Below are 12742 nucleotides of genomic sequence, written 5' to 3'. Positions count from 1 at the left end.
CCTGGATTTTGTTTGGTTTTGTCATTGCTTGCTTTCCCTTGTTGGGCCTTAGCTGTCCTGTAAGTAGTAGAGTGAATCTTACAAACGAACTTCTTGTGCTTTATCACTTTATATTAAATCTGACTTTTGCTCATACCCTTGTGGGTGATTTTTTAAGCAATCTCAAACACTCTCATTTATGACAACATTTTTTAGTATTTGGTTTCCTATTGGTCATTGATCCCATTGCTTCTGATGTTAATTATGTTCTCATTCTTCATTCTCTTATCTCTCTTTTCCCAGACCAGGTGTCTGTGACCATGCCAGGGATGATGTTTGGAGGTGATGTTTGTTAATGGTTGTTATTGTTTGTGTCTCTTCTGTGCTGCCCCAAGCCTGCTGAAACATTAAGCTCATCAGGCCTCGAGTCCCCTGAAAAGAAACTTCAGTTCCCTTCCCTCGTGACAAAGGTGAACAAAACCCCTGACTAAAGTTATAGGAAAAATTTTAAATTTGATATAATTTCCAACAGAGTGAGGGTCTTCTCTGGGTGTCTGCAGGGCCTGAGGGTCTGACCTGACCAAGCCAAATGCAGCAGAGCTTGCTATGTCCTCTGCAGAAGCTCTCTTGAAGGCAGCAGGAACTCAGCAGGGTGAGAAAAGCCTCATTTCCCCTTCAGGATGTGGTTAAATTGTTTTTTCCAAAGCAGGGATGAGTTGATGTTGCCTGGTGTAACTGAGTCAGAAATGGTGACCACAGCATCCTGCCTGCTGCTGGTGAGAGAAGATCAGCTGGGGAAGGTGTGTGCTGGGCTCTCTGAGGTAAGAACCAAGTTGTTATGGGAACTATCACTGCATCAAACCACCCGACATTATTTTCTGATGGCCTCTTCCTCATCTTATTGAGTGCAAACCAGCAGCAGGGTTTCTTCCCTGCTGATCTGAGCATTTCCTTCCTCCTGCCTTAGCAAGGTCTCTCTTCACTGAAGCTCTTGAATGTGCCATAGAGACAATTCCCTGCATAAAAGTCTGGAAAAGACAAATTGAGCCAACAGCAAATCTATGTTATCAAAGCTGAGTTCGTAATTCTAGTTGCCTTTAGGACAATTGGATTTCAGCAACATTGTCTTGGTTTGAAAGGCAAATGTCTGCCAAGGGAGCTGGGAGCCTCCCTTAGAAGAGAGAATATAACCCCCCACCACTCTCCTCCAAATTATTATAACTTTGGAATTAAGGGGCTTTCAGGCAAAGATATGGGGAAAAGTATAACAGCTCTTCACTAGTATTAATAAACAAGGCAATAATACAGAAACAATAGTTTAAACTGACAAAGTCAGAATACAACCTGCCACCTTGTTAGTCAGGGTGGTGTTAGCAGTCCAGTTAAATGTTGACTGCAGTCCCCTTGGAGTGATGGATGTGGTCTTGTTGAAATGATGATTCTCAGAAAGGTCTGCTCGGTCTCTGGAGGTCCAGTGGTGACTCCTGAGCTCTTCTGCTCTGGGAATCCAGTGGGAGTTTTAACCCAGTGTTCCAGAGTCTCAGTTTATATGCAGGTGGGAATGTTCAATTCCTCCCCTCTAGGCAGGGCATCTCACAATGGGTTCATATAATCTTAGGAGTCATTCCCGGGGACTTTGATGGCCCATCAGAGGAGATGGCCAACCGAATGGTGTTATAGGGGCTGAGTCACACTGAGGGCCACTGCCCTACCTGTTTTTGACAGCTTATGAAGATGGTAATAGAATACAGACTTTTGGCTACACCTTCCATGTAAGCTAAGACAAACCTCCATCCCAATTTCAGAAGAAAAAGCACAGAAAAACCACAGCATTTTGGCCTAGTAAGACTTTATTTTCATCACTACTGTAGGAACCTAAAATGCACGTGAGATACATTTGGTAGAAGAAATGTAGGATTAATGAAGAAATGAACTTTATCTGGTTGAATTGAATCACTTCAGATCCTACACAGGTGTTCTTATGTACAATAATTCTTTGTTATTAAAACTATGCAAAGTCCAAAGCTACAAATGGCAGCTACTGGGCTTGAATTCCCTCAGCAGTAATACTCCAGTTGTACAGGCAGTGACACAACATGCCTGTGAATGTTGCTTTTAAAAGGGAATATATTCATAGTGAGCATTGGAGTTTTTAAAGCTCTTGAAGCAGGCTGGACATTTCTATGCAAATGCAGAAGAGTGGGGAGATCTATTTAGCAGGAGGATGAGGATAAACCCACTCTGCTCCATTCACAAAGGGAAGGAAATAGCAAAAGCACTTAAAACTCTTCACTGTAAATCAGCTGGCCAGGCATCAGTGAACAGCATTCAATGTCTTCAGGGGAAGGTGCTGCTCTGTGTCCTGGGTGGTCACTGCCAGCAGCTCTGTCACTGCTTGTTCAATCCCCTTGTGCTGCTGGTTCACATTCTTTCCTGCTCTTCTTTGGGTTCCTCTTGTCTTCATTCCATAGTTCTGGAAGAGCAAAGTAAGGTTTAAAGAACATTTAATGAAACGGGACCTAAGAATTGGTGTTTGATAGCTGTCAGTTCAAGACAGATACACTCACAGAAGTTAGGCTGGACTATCTTTAGTGCCTCTTTGGATACTTTAATTTAAAAATCCTCCCCTTCCACTCTTTACTCCCATGTGTTTGTATTTTGGGATCCTTGCCCTTGAATACTCGTTTGTCTGGATTTTTCTCCAGGCTTTGTGCTCTGTCACTTGAAATACTCAATGAGATATTTCTTAGGCTGTTCAGGTAATACCTGAGTTGCTCGGGCAAACAAAATCTGGAAACCAGCCACCAAGAACTGAGCATTGGATACAGAAAAATGCTCTTTCCTTTGTCCTTTGGGAGGGAGGGTGGCCTTGTCTTATTGCTTTTTTGGGGGGGAATTGGTTTTCTTGTGTTTGATTTTGGTCATTGTTGTTGCCTTTTCCCCCAGAAAGCTGCAATAGCTGTTTAATGGCATCAGGAGCAGATGAATGGGCATCGTTCCTTGTGGGGCTAGGGATGTACACAGGGACAGGCAGTCACTCCTGGCATGAGCTTCCAGTCTTTCTACAAACCAAGCTGTGTGCTCTCTTACCTCAGGGGAGAAATAACTTGATACTCATGAGTGTATTGAAGGCGATGCTCTTTGCCAGCAGGACTCTCAAACCCAGCACAGCCATAGACAGCATGTTCACTTTCTCCCCTTCAGGATCTGCTCAGTGACCACAAAAGATGGGAGACATCATGATCCAGGAACTTGAGGAAAGTACAGACTGGGGCTCATGTGATCAGTCATTAATTCCAACGTTCATTTGAAGAGCCAATTTCTCTATGCACTTGCAGGAAACAAAGAAAGAATTCCTGCATTGTTTTGGTTTTACTATTTGAATGACCTTCAGGACTACAAAAACAATCCCACAAAATACAGAAAGTGATTTAGGAAAACAAACCCTGAACACCCCACCTTTAACTTTTTGTTGGTTTAAGAAACACTGTTTCAGGTGGTGGTGCAGGAGATTTGCTGCTAGAGGGTGAAATATTTAATCATAAGGAAATTCACATTTTGAACAAATAGGTTGTGTCTTCCCTCTTCCTCTCAAATTTATTAAACAGTTGAGATCATTTTGTTTAGATGCTTTGAAACATCTTTCAACTGTCCCTGCTAAAGTACCAAAGGTCTTTCTCATTTCTGCTGGCTGCCCAGGGCAATGCTGGCAAGCAGGAGAACACCAAGCCCCACAGGACACTGTCCCTAGAAATAAGTTTTTGCACATGTGTCACCAAACTGTACCTGGCACTATTGTAACAGCGCTGCTGTGGAACTCGTCCGTGCAGGTCACCACTGTCGGCAAAACGGATGTGTTCTGTTCATGTACAAACTCCGACTCAAAGCTGATGTTCTTTGTACTGAAAATCCTTGGCAAGGGTGTTGTTGTCCCAATACCATCTGCCGGTTTAGTTGATTTCTCCACAGTGACCTCTGGGGCAGAAATTTTTAGAATGTGTGTAAAAAAAACCATGGTTTAGACATGACTGATTTTACTGCAAGCTTGCTTGAGTGCTGAGTGACCAAAATTTTGCATATACTCCAGCTGTGACTAATTAGTAGCATTCTCATTTACTTTCTTTTACGTCATTATTCCTTACCATAAGAGGTACAAGCAATAAAAAGGGATTGCTTAAACTTGCAGGAGCTGTCTTACCAGGAAACAGTTGGTCTCAAAGGAATGTAGCAGCCAAAAAATCATTGTGATACCATGGTTTCTTTTTTAAACAAACCATCTTTACCGCTAGCTCAGGTCATACATGGAGAGTCAAGGGTGATCTCCCAATCAATGTCAGGATTTACCTCAGGATGAGCAATTTGAATTAGAGTAAAAACATGGAACTGAAAGGAATCCTCCAGACCCCTTCCTTGCAAGAAAGGGCTCAGCTTATGGAAAGCTGTCAGACACATCCACAAAGGTTTATGGGTCTACTTTTACAGCAGCATCCTGATGGGTCTCTTGGTAAACAGAAGAGCATTAGGCTTTTCATTATGCATGGTGTCTGCCTTGCAGGTGGGTCAGGAGGTCCCTCAGAAATAACATTTTGTTCATCATGGTACTGATCCAAGTTTGATCAAGGGGCTCTGATTTTACACCCTTTCCCCATCAGCCCTATGGCTCTGCTGAGGAGCTAAGGTGAAAGCCAAATTGTGCTCTGCCAGAACTTCATGGGTCAGCTCTGCTGATCAAACAGGCAGAACTACACACTTGTCCACACCTAGAGCAAGTAGACACCTAACAGAAATCAAACATTTCCTTCCCAGGTGTTGCCAGAGCTTGTCAGTCCTGTGCATTCTGTGTTCTCTGAGAAGACCTTGAAAGGCTTCTCATGTGGTGTCCTCTCCAGGCTTTCCAAACAGCCAGAATACAAACAAGCTGCTTCTCTGCAATAACTTCCTGGGTAAGATCTTCAGCAAGAAATAATGTACACAGTGCAATTGTAGTTCATAGTGCAGAAGATCTGTTTTATCTGACACCAGAAGACTCACCTAAATTTCACTAGTTTGCATTACGTGCATACACATGAATTGCTACCACTGCTTGCTTCTGGAAAGGATTTGTGTTTTATGTTCTGGCAATTTATTTGGACAAAAAGTGGTACTTCTCCTTTGCTTTAGTCTTATAAAGTCACAGGAAGCGGCAAAAGCAATGGGACTTAGTAATCCTAATGGATGTTTTATTGTAATTAATCTACCCAAACCAAAACAAAACATTTCTCTGTCCTTAACTGAATCCTCAAGGGAATATGCCTGGAATATCTCACAGTGACACTAGTGGTTGTTATTTTATGCCATTTTGATTTGGGGGAATTCTCAAAAGATTTGCATAATAACATATACGTGCTCTAAACATCTTAAATACATATTAGTAGCTCCCAAAGGAATTAAAATTGAAAGTGTGACATTGCTCATATTCTTGAAATTTTGGATTCAATTTATTAAGTATTTCAGCAACCTTGAAAGGGACTGTGATTCTTAAGGCTCAATATCTTTTACTGTCAACAGTTTCAGAGTCTCTGCGCAGCTCTGAAAATATCCTGTCTTCAGCAAGTAACAGAAAATCATTGAACAGAATGGGAAGAAGTCTTTCCTCAGAATGATATCTTTGCATTCCCTTGTGCCTGTGGAATTGGAAGTACACAGATCTTTTTCCCATATACACATTTATTCCCATGCAACATTTCCTACAGACATGGACAGATATTATGTCAGCACCCAAGGGAGTCCCATGCCCTTCTGGAAGGAGAGCAGGAGGTTTTACAGATCCATGTCCCATCAAATAACATGGGACATTCTTGCAGCACTTTAAAGACATGCAGACCTCTGAAAGCACAGCAACATTTCCTAAGGGATGCACCTGGATCTGTAGGATAACAGAGACCAACACTGCAAACTCCTCTGCCACCCCAACCTTCACATTCCCTTAGAAAAGCTTGGGGTGACATCCACCTTTATTGCACATCATGGATTTCCAAATAAAGATGGGAATAACTATGGTTTCTTATAATCCCTACTCCCCACACTGATCTTTTCAGAGCCCACACAACTTGGAAGCCAATTGTCTTTCATTCCAGGAGCTCTTGGATATGAGGCACTTGTGAGAATTTAAGCCCAAGGCAATTTAAGCTCCTTCCTCCTCTGTCTCCAAGGCACTGGATTTACTGACCTGGGGACACTGTGAATCTAGGGCTGATGGCAAAACTTCTCAAACTGGGCAGTTACAGATCTGTCTCAAAACTCCTCACCACTGTGAGCTCTTCCCTGAGCTCTGCATTCCTGCCCCAAGTGAGTCAGTGGAAGTCCACTGCAGAATGGGACACTTCACAGCAAATTGGGGCAGAGTGCTGTCCAAACTGGGAATAAGTTACAACATGCTAAGCAGTGCCCTGCTGGTGTTTGGGGATCATGGAATAATGGTGCTGTGCAGAGTCAGCCCAGTTGTTCTGGGAAAGCTTCCTGAGCAGATGCAAGCTGAGGATTTGGCTTGAAAGCCTGGCTGGAGAGCGAGGGCACTCAAGGGATCATTGCAGCTAGAAATTCTTACAGTGAACACAAACCATTAAATTGCTTTGTTCGCCCCCAGCTTAATTTTAAATGAAGTTTTAGAAATAAGGAAATGTCACTTACTTGGCAAAACTGTGAGAGTTGTCCCAGGTCCAGTTGCTGTCCTCACACTGCTAAGACTCACTCCAAGAAATCACTCTTTCCTCCTGGTGTTCAAAAGTGCTGTAAAAACAGGGGATGGAAAGCCAGACATTTGTCCTAATTATCCATGGGTGAAAGTCCATGAGAAGATGCAGAGATAAATTTTCTTTCAAAACTGGAAAAGGCATTTAAAAAATGAATAGTTCAATGATTTCAGTTAGCTTGATTGAGTACAGAAGTTTCAAATTCTCGCTTTCTTCCATCTGTTGGAATCCCCATGAACTGTTTAATGTTTCCGGGGTAAAAGGAAATACAGAAGGAATGTTCTATTTGATCATTACAGTCACCCATCTCCTTTCTTTCCCAAAATATCACACCTTTTTTCACCTCTTTGTGTTTTTGTACAGGTCCCCATGCTGTTTATGTCATTGTGGTATCCCAGCCCAAAACACTGTGAGGTATTTCATAGCAAAAACTGTCTCTGTTCCTCTACACAGAATTTTGGATTATGCAGGCAGTCACATGACTTACTCCACTTATTGTGTGGTTTAACACCCAACATACCACATGAAGAAACTCTATATGGCTTTCAAGAAAGGATCTTAAATAATATCATAAAGGTTGAATTGTAAATGAGAACTTGGTGATTACACGACACCTCTGAAAAGTCTGATGGCGTTAAGGTGGATAGAAAGCAGGTAAATAATCAGTACTTTTCATGTTGCTTCAAAGCAATTCTGTAAATTCTTCTGACTTGCAGGAAGCTGTCCACTTTTCCCCTTTTTTTTCAGTGCTCAGAACCACTGAATTAGGAAGTGCCCTCTGGGCTTTTAGAATGGGGGTCTGAGGGTCATTTAGTACCTTAGAAAGTCTTTCTGCTGTTTTAGGTAAGAGCAGAAAGTAGGGAAAATGATTGTTCTTTGTTATGTAGAGGCACTGAAACCTTGGGAGTGATGATCAAAGAGTAAAGGAGGTGTTGCACATTGACCAAATCCTTCATGATAGTCAAGTTCTGCATCATGAACCCTATCTGGACCTTGATGTCCAGAGGTGAGCTTGACCTCTGAGACTCTGCAGCTTCAGGAGCCCATCCCTGCCTTTTCTAGCAAAGGTGGGGCTTGTTGAGTCTGTGCCCATCAGGATGGGAAATGGAGGTTCCCACGATGACAAAGCCTGGGATCGTCTGGCACCAAGGTGAAGGCTCTTGCTTCACATGGAGATTTGTAGCTACAGGGTAGACTAAGAGCTGTCCTTGCAAATGAGGAGCTGGGAGCTCTGTCAGATGAGGTGTCCAAGCCCATCAGCCCTGAGCCACAGAGGAGCACCAGAAAAAGTGGTGAGTGATAGCAAAGGAAGGCTCTGTGTGGCTGGATCAGCCATCGTCTTGTCATGGACTTGAACTAGGGATGCTTTCAAAAGATGTGCAAAATTTATTGCCCCTGCAGTCCATTATCCCTACTTCTCTTTCTTGTGGATAAGGCAATAGGAGACTTGGGAAGCGGCAGGATGGCTCTGGGAGTGGTTGGAGGAATGGGTTAAAAGGAGAAGTGAGAACATTGTAATCCAATGAGAAAACAGTGGCAAATGTTGGTACAAAACGTGAGGAATGATATGAACAGGACAGGTTTCATAATATTGAAAAAAACCAAAGGGCTGAAAGGGGTACACTTGGAGAGTGTGGACATACACAAGGAGTATCTGTGAGGGAAAAGAAAATCCTCTGGACTTCGGGAACTGACCAAGGCTGGGTGCCTCGACAGTGCCTGTGTAGAAACACATGGAGAATGGGGAACAAACATGAGAGACTGAGGCTGCACCAGTTGGTGCAGGGCTGGGACCTGATGGACAGCAGAGAGAAGTGGTGGGACAGCTCATGTGACCCAGGAGGTGGTCGGAGCAGCCTTGGATGCAGTGACCATGCAGTGTTTGAGCTCAGGATCCAGGGAGAACAATGCAAAAAACAGAACTGGAGCCCTGGGCTTCAGGAAAGCAGAATTTGGGCTCTTCAGGGATCTACTTGGAGCAATCCCGTAGGTTACGGTCCCAGAAAGAGGAGGGGTTTAGGGGAGCTGCTCATTTTCAGAGATTAGCTCCTTCAACATCAAGAATGATTCCTCTTGACAAAGCAGTAAGTCAGGCATTGTGTCAGAAGGCCAAAATGATGAACAAAGGACTCCTGAACAAACTCATAACAGGTAAGCACAAAGCAACTATAAGTGATTCAGTCCCTGTTCTGATGCCTGTATCTGAGAGGTTCCTTGCGGGAAATGCCCTTTTTGATCTCCAGGTCTTGTTCTTCATGCACCAGCTGGTCGTTGTGTGATCTGAAGTTAAACAGGATCATTTTCGTACCAAAATCCTCTTCTGCGCTCTGAGACAAAGAGAAGAACATAATGCTGAGCTAAAATGCAAACATCTAAATACAGAACATTCTTGCCCACTTGTTCAGCTGGAGCTGGCAATCAAATGTGTAAAATGACCTGTTTGCAAGAGGCAAGATCTGATGCTGAATACTGAAGAAATTGGTCTTGGAAAAATAGGAGGGTTTTTCTGCTGTTTGAGTCATTCTGGGAATCAAATTTGTATATGTGCACACACTTGGTGGGGCACTGTGTTTATCCCTTCAAGAGAAGTGAGGGAGGTAGTTTTTGTATGGTGATTCAGTTGTTTTCAATCACTGTGGTATATAGCCCGCACTGTGCTAGACAGCTCTACAAAATCATTTGGGGATTTTTTCAGTGCCAGGTGATGTCTCCTCTTTCATGTCTTTGAGGTGCTGCCTTTTGTGTTCCTCTTCCACTGCATTGTTCTACTTCTCAACATCTAATACTGTTCTAGAGGATTCTCTACACTGAAAATAACATCATCCTTGGTTTTTTTGGCATATTGAACAGTTAATATTAATCTCATTAAAATATTGCCCCAACTGGTATCTTGCTGGGAGTTACCCAGGCTTAATAATTTTCAATTTATTTTCATTCTATATTTTCTAAGCCTTTCTTCACCTTAATGCACATCTATCCTCAAAGCCTATTTGCATGCCAAAGACAAAGTCTGCCTATGTTTAGAAATTGTTCTGAAGATATTTTGGTTCAGCATTAATGATGCTTTAATCAACTCTGTTTTCTTTAATGTCCTAAAGATGGTTATTTACTCAGTTGTTTAATTTTTAGTATTTCTTTTTTGAGTTCTGTTTTGATAAGGGTCATATGAGTTTTGACTCCAATTAGATCGGAATTTCCCCCCTTATGTTTTTTAATCTTATGAACTGATCATTTGACCACTGAGTTGGCAACTGCTTGGAGTTTTATTTGTATGTGTCTTTCACTGAGTTTGAAGGTGGGGAACATCGGGTTATAGTTGACTGAAGTTGGCTTTTACTTTGATTTTTATCTCACTTAAATCATTTTGAGTAGTGGTAGCCTGGAATTGTGGACCATTTTCCTAGTCCTCAGATGCAGTTCTAATACAAAAAAGCAAAGTGCATCATTTCATCTCGTTTGCACTGTTGTTGTTCCCAAGGACAGAGGTGTGTTTCTCATTTTTCACCACTGGTTTTAACAGCAGTGCTGCTATTTCCCATGGGAAAGATGGGCATCTGCATCTGCTATTCCCTCATGTCTGTCAAATTGTTTTCTCTCCCTTATTGCTTGAGTCCTGCAGGAAAGCTGTGGAATATGCTGTGATGCTCCCAGTCTGTCCAACCCTTGGCATGACAAAGGGAACAAGTCCTAAACACCTCCTGCAGCAGACCTGGGCACGCACAGGTGCCTCTCACATGCCCTGCCCTGGCTGGCAAATCTTCCCAGAGCTGTGAGACCTCCCCCTGCTCCTTACTGAGATCCCCCAGGTGGTTAAACAGCCCCTTTTCATTTGAGTGGCCACAGAGACACACCTGTGCTCAGTCTCCCACAAGCCACATGCACTCACATTTCTATGCTTTAAAAGTTGAGTTCTGCCTTTCTCTTTGCTATCAATGTCCTGATACAGGCCCTCCCAAATCTTACAGGAGGTGCTCCAATACTGTCGGTGAAATGTTGGATAGAATGTTTAGGCTGTGTTCCACCAGGTGATACTGAAAACTTCTTCTGGAGTTCTGCTTCAGAGGTGTGTTGGTTCGAAAGACAGGTGTTTGCCAAGGAAGGTGGGAACTTCCTGGGATGACAAATATGAAGCCCCTACTCTCCAAAGTGTCATGACTTTGAAATTACAGGGCTTTCAGGCAAAGATAAAGGAAAAAGAATAACAGTTATTTACCAGTATATATATATATGTGTATAACAAGACCAACAAAGAACAAGAACAACTGCAATAACAAACAGAAAAAGTCTCCAGAAACCCAGTACCAGCCTTCTCTGGGCTGTCAGGCACCTTCCCCTTTAGTGCAGTTACAGTCACAGCCGGCAGGGGTGCTGTTAGCTCCCGGCAGGGCAGCACAGGTGCAATGATTCCCCCGCGGCTGCAGGGGGCGCTGTGGCGCGAGATCAGCCGCGTCTCCCCCACTGGGTAATGGCGGCTGAGGCGATAGCAAAGAGGGGAGGTGGCTCCTTTTGCAAAACTCACGGGGGAAGCAGCTGGTCTCAGTGCCAATACGGGTGACAAAATGGACTGTAGCAGGAATCTCAGTGCACCAAGCTGGAACAGCAGAGGTGAGCACACCTGGGGTGGCAAATGGTAGCAAAATCTCCAGAGCTCTGGCAGGAGCTGCTGGGTGTCTGGGCAGGCATGGGGTGTGGAGTTAAAGTGTAGCAAAAAGGCCGAAAAAACAGCAGAAAACAGCAGCAATAGGCAGCAACAGCTGAGCTTCCAAAAGCAGCTCCCGCAAGCAGCTGGGAGACTCTCCCTCCAGAGCTGGGGAGAGGGTAAGAGTCCCAGGCTTCCCTGAAGCACCCGAGCAGATGGTGAGGGTCCCTGCCAGTGGGGTCATGTGTAGAAGAGGTCCCAGTTCAATGATTGCTCTTGCAAGCAAAGGCTCACCCATGGTAAGGAGAAGCAGTGAAGGACAGAACACCGTGGTGGCAACGAATTCTCTCCCCAGCATCAGCCTGGCACCAAGACCACAACCATCTCTCCTCCAATCCCTGAGAGAGAACCAGAGAGCCCTGAGCACAGCCCTTGACCCCCAGCCAAGTCACATCATATCTCTTCACTTCCTCAGAGAAAGCTCCCCAGCTAAGAGACTGTAACAAATTGCACCCCTTTCCCCCTCCCACCCCAGTCTTTTGTCTCGTAGGTATCATCGTTCTTATCTCTTAGGCAACAAATGAGAAAAAATTCTCTGGGAGAAAGAAAAAATGGGGAAAAATCCTAACCTCCTGTTGGGGTTTTGTTGTTGGGGTGGGGTTGTTGGTGTTTGTGTGGTTTGTTTGTGGTGTTTGTGGGGTGTTGGGTTGGGGTGTCCAACAAGACAAAACCACAACACAGGGAGTCCCTGTTTCCTCTACAAATGAGTCCTAGGCCTATGAAGGCACATTTTGGAGGTTGTTTGTGCATGCATGGTTGTTGGAATTCTTCCTTCCGCCCTTGCTGAGAGGTTGACGCTGCTTCTTTCCAGAAGAAACTACCCTGGCTCTTCCAGCATAATGCTTCTTGCTCCCTGCAAAATCTCCATTTTTATTTTAACAAAAATTTCTTCTTTTTAGGGGGGAGAGCAGGCAGAGGAGTAGCTCACTCTGAGCTTCTCTCCCAGCAAATCCACCTGATTTCATCACACATTTACCAGAGGCTGTGTCCAAGGCTTTTATTGATGGAGAGCTGGTTCTGGGATACATCTGTCAGGAAGGCAACTTTTTCTTACACACTGTGGTGGTAATTATCTTCTTCTCTGGACAAAAACATCCTACTCAACCTTTCTAACAAAACAGAGAAGTCACTGGTGATGGATTCACTGGAGACACTACAGGTGATCATAGAAAACTAGATATTGAAGGTGAAGCAGTAAGTCACTGTCCATCCACTATGGAGAGGACAGCTAAAAGCAGTGATTTCAAAAGTGACCTGGAATATCTGCTTAGGGAAGTCCTTGGGCTGCTGACACCTAAAAGAAAAGTCGAGGTGACAAAAGAAATCAAGTGGC

General features: G+C 43.8%; 1 long non-coding RNA gene across 1 annotated transcript; it reads right to left on the bottom strand.

Moving 5' to 3' along the window:
* Positions 1-1666: 1666 nt before the first annotated feature.
* Positions 1667-6819, bottom strand: LOC146426509 (uncharacterized). Its single transcript, XR_014846170.1, has 4 exons — positions 6649-6819; positions 3766-3954; positions 3070-3186; positions 1667-2452 (listed from the first exon to the last, which is right to left on the bottom strand). It is a non-coding gene; the product is annotated as an uncharacterized LOC146426509 (long non-coding RNA).
* Positions 6820-12742: the final 5923 nt, after the last annotated feature.

The sequence above is a fragment of the Lichenostomus cassidix genome, chromosome 27 (genome assembly GCF_008360975.1).
Source record: "Lichenostomus cassidix isolate B80296 chromosome 27, HeHo_3.0, whole genome shotgun sequence".
Lineage (NCBI taxonomy): Eukaryota > Metazoa > Chordata > Aves > Passeriformes > Meliphagidae > Lichenostomus > Lichenostomus cassidix.
This window is presented reverse-complemented; position numbering and strand designations above follow the sequence as displayed.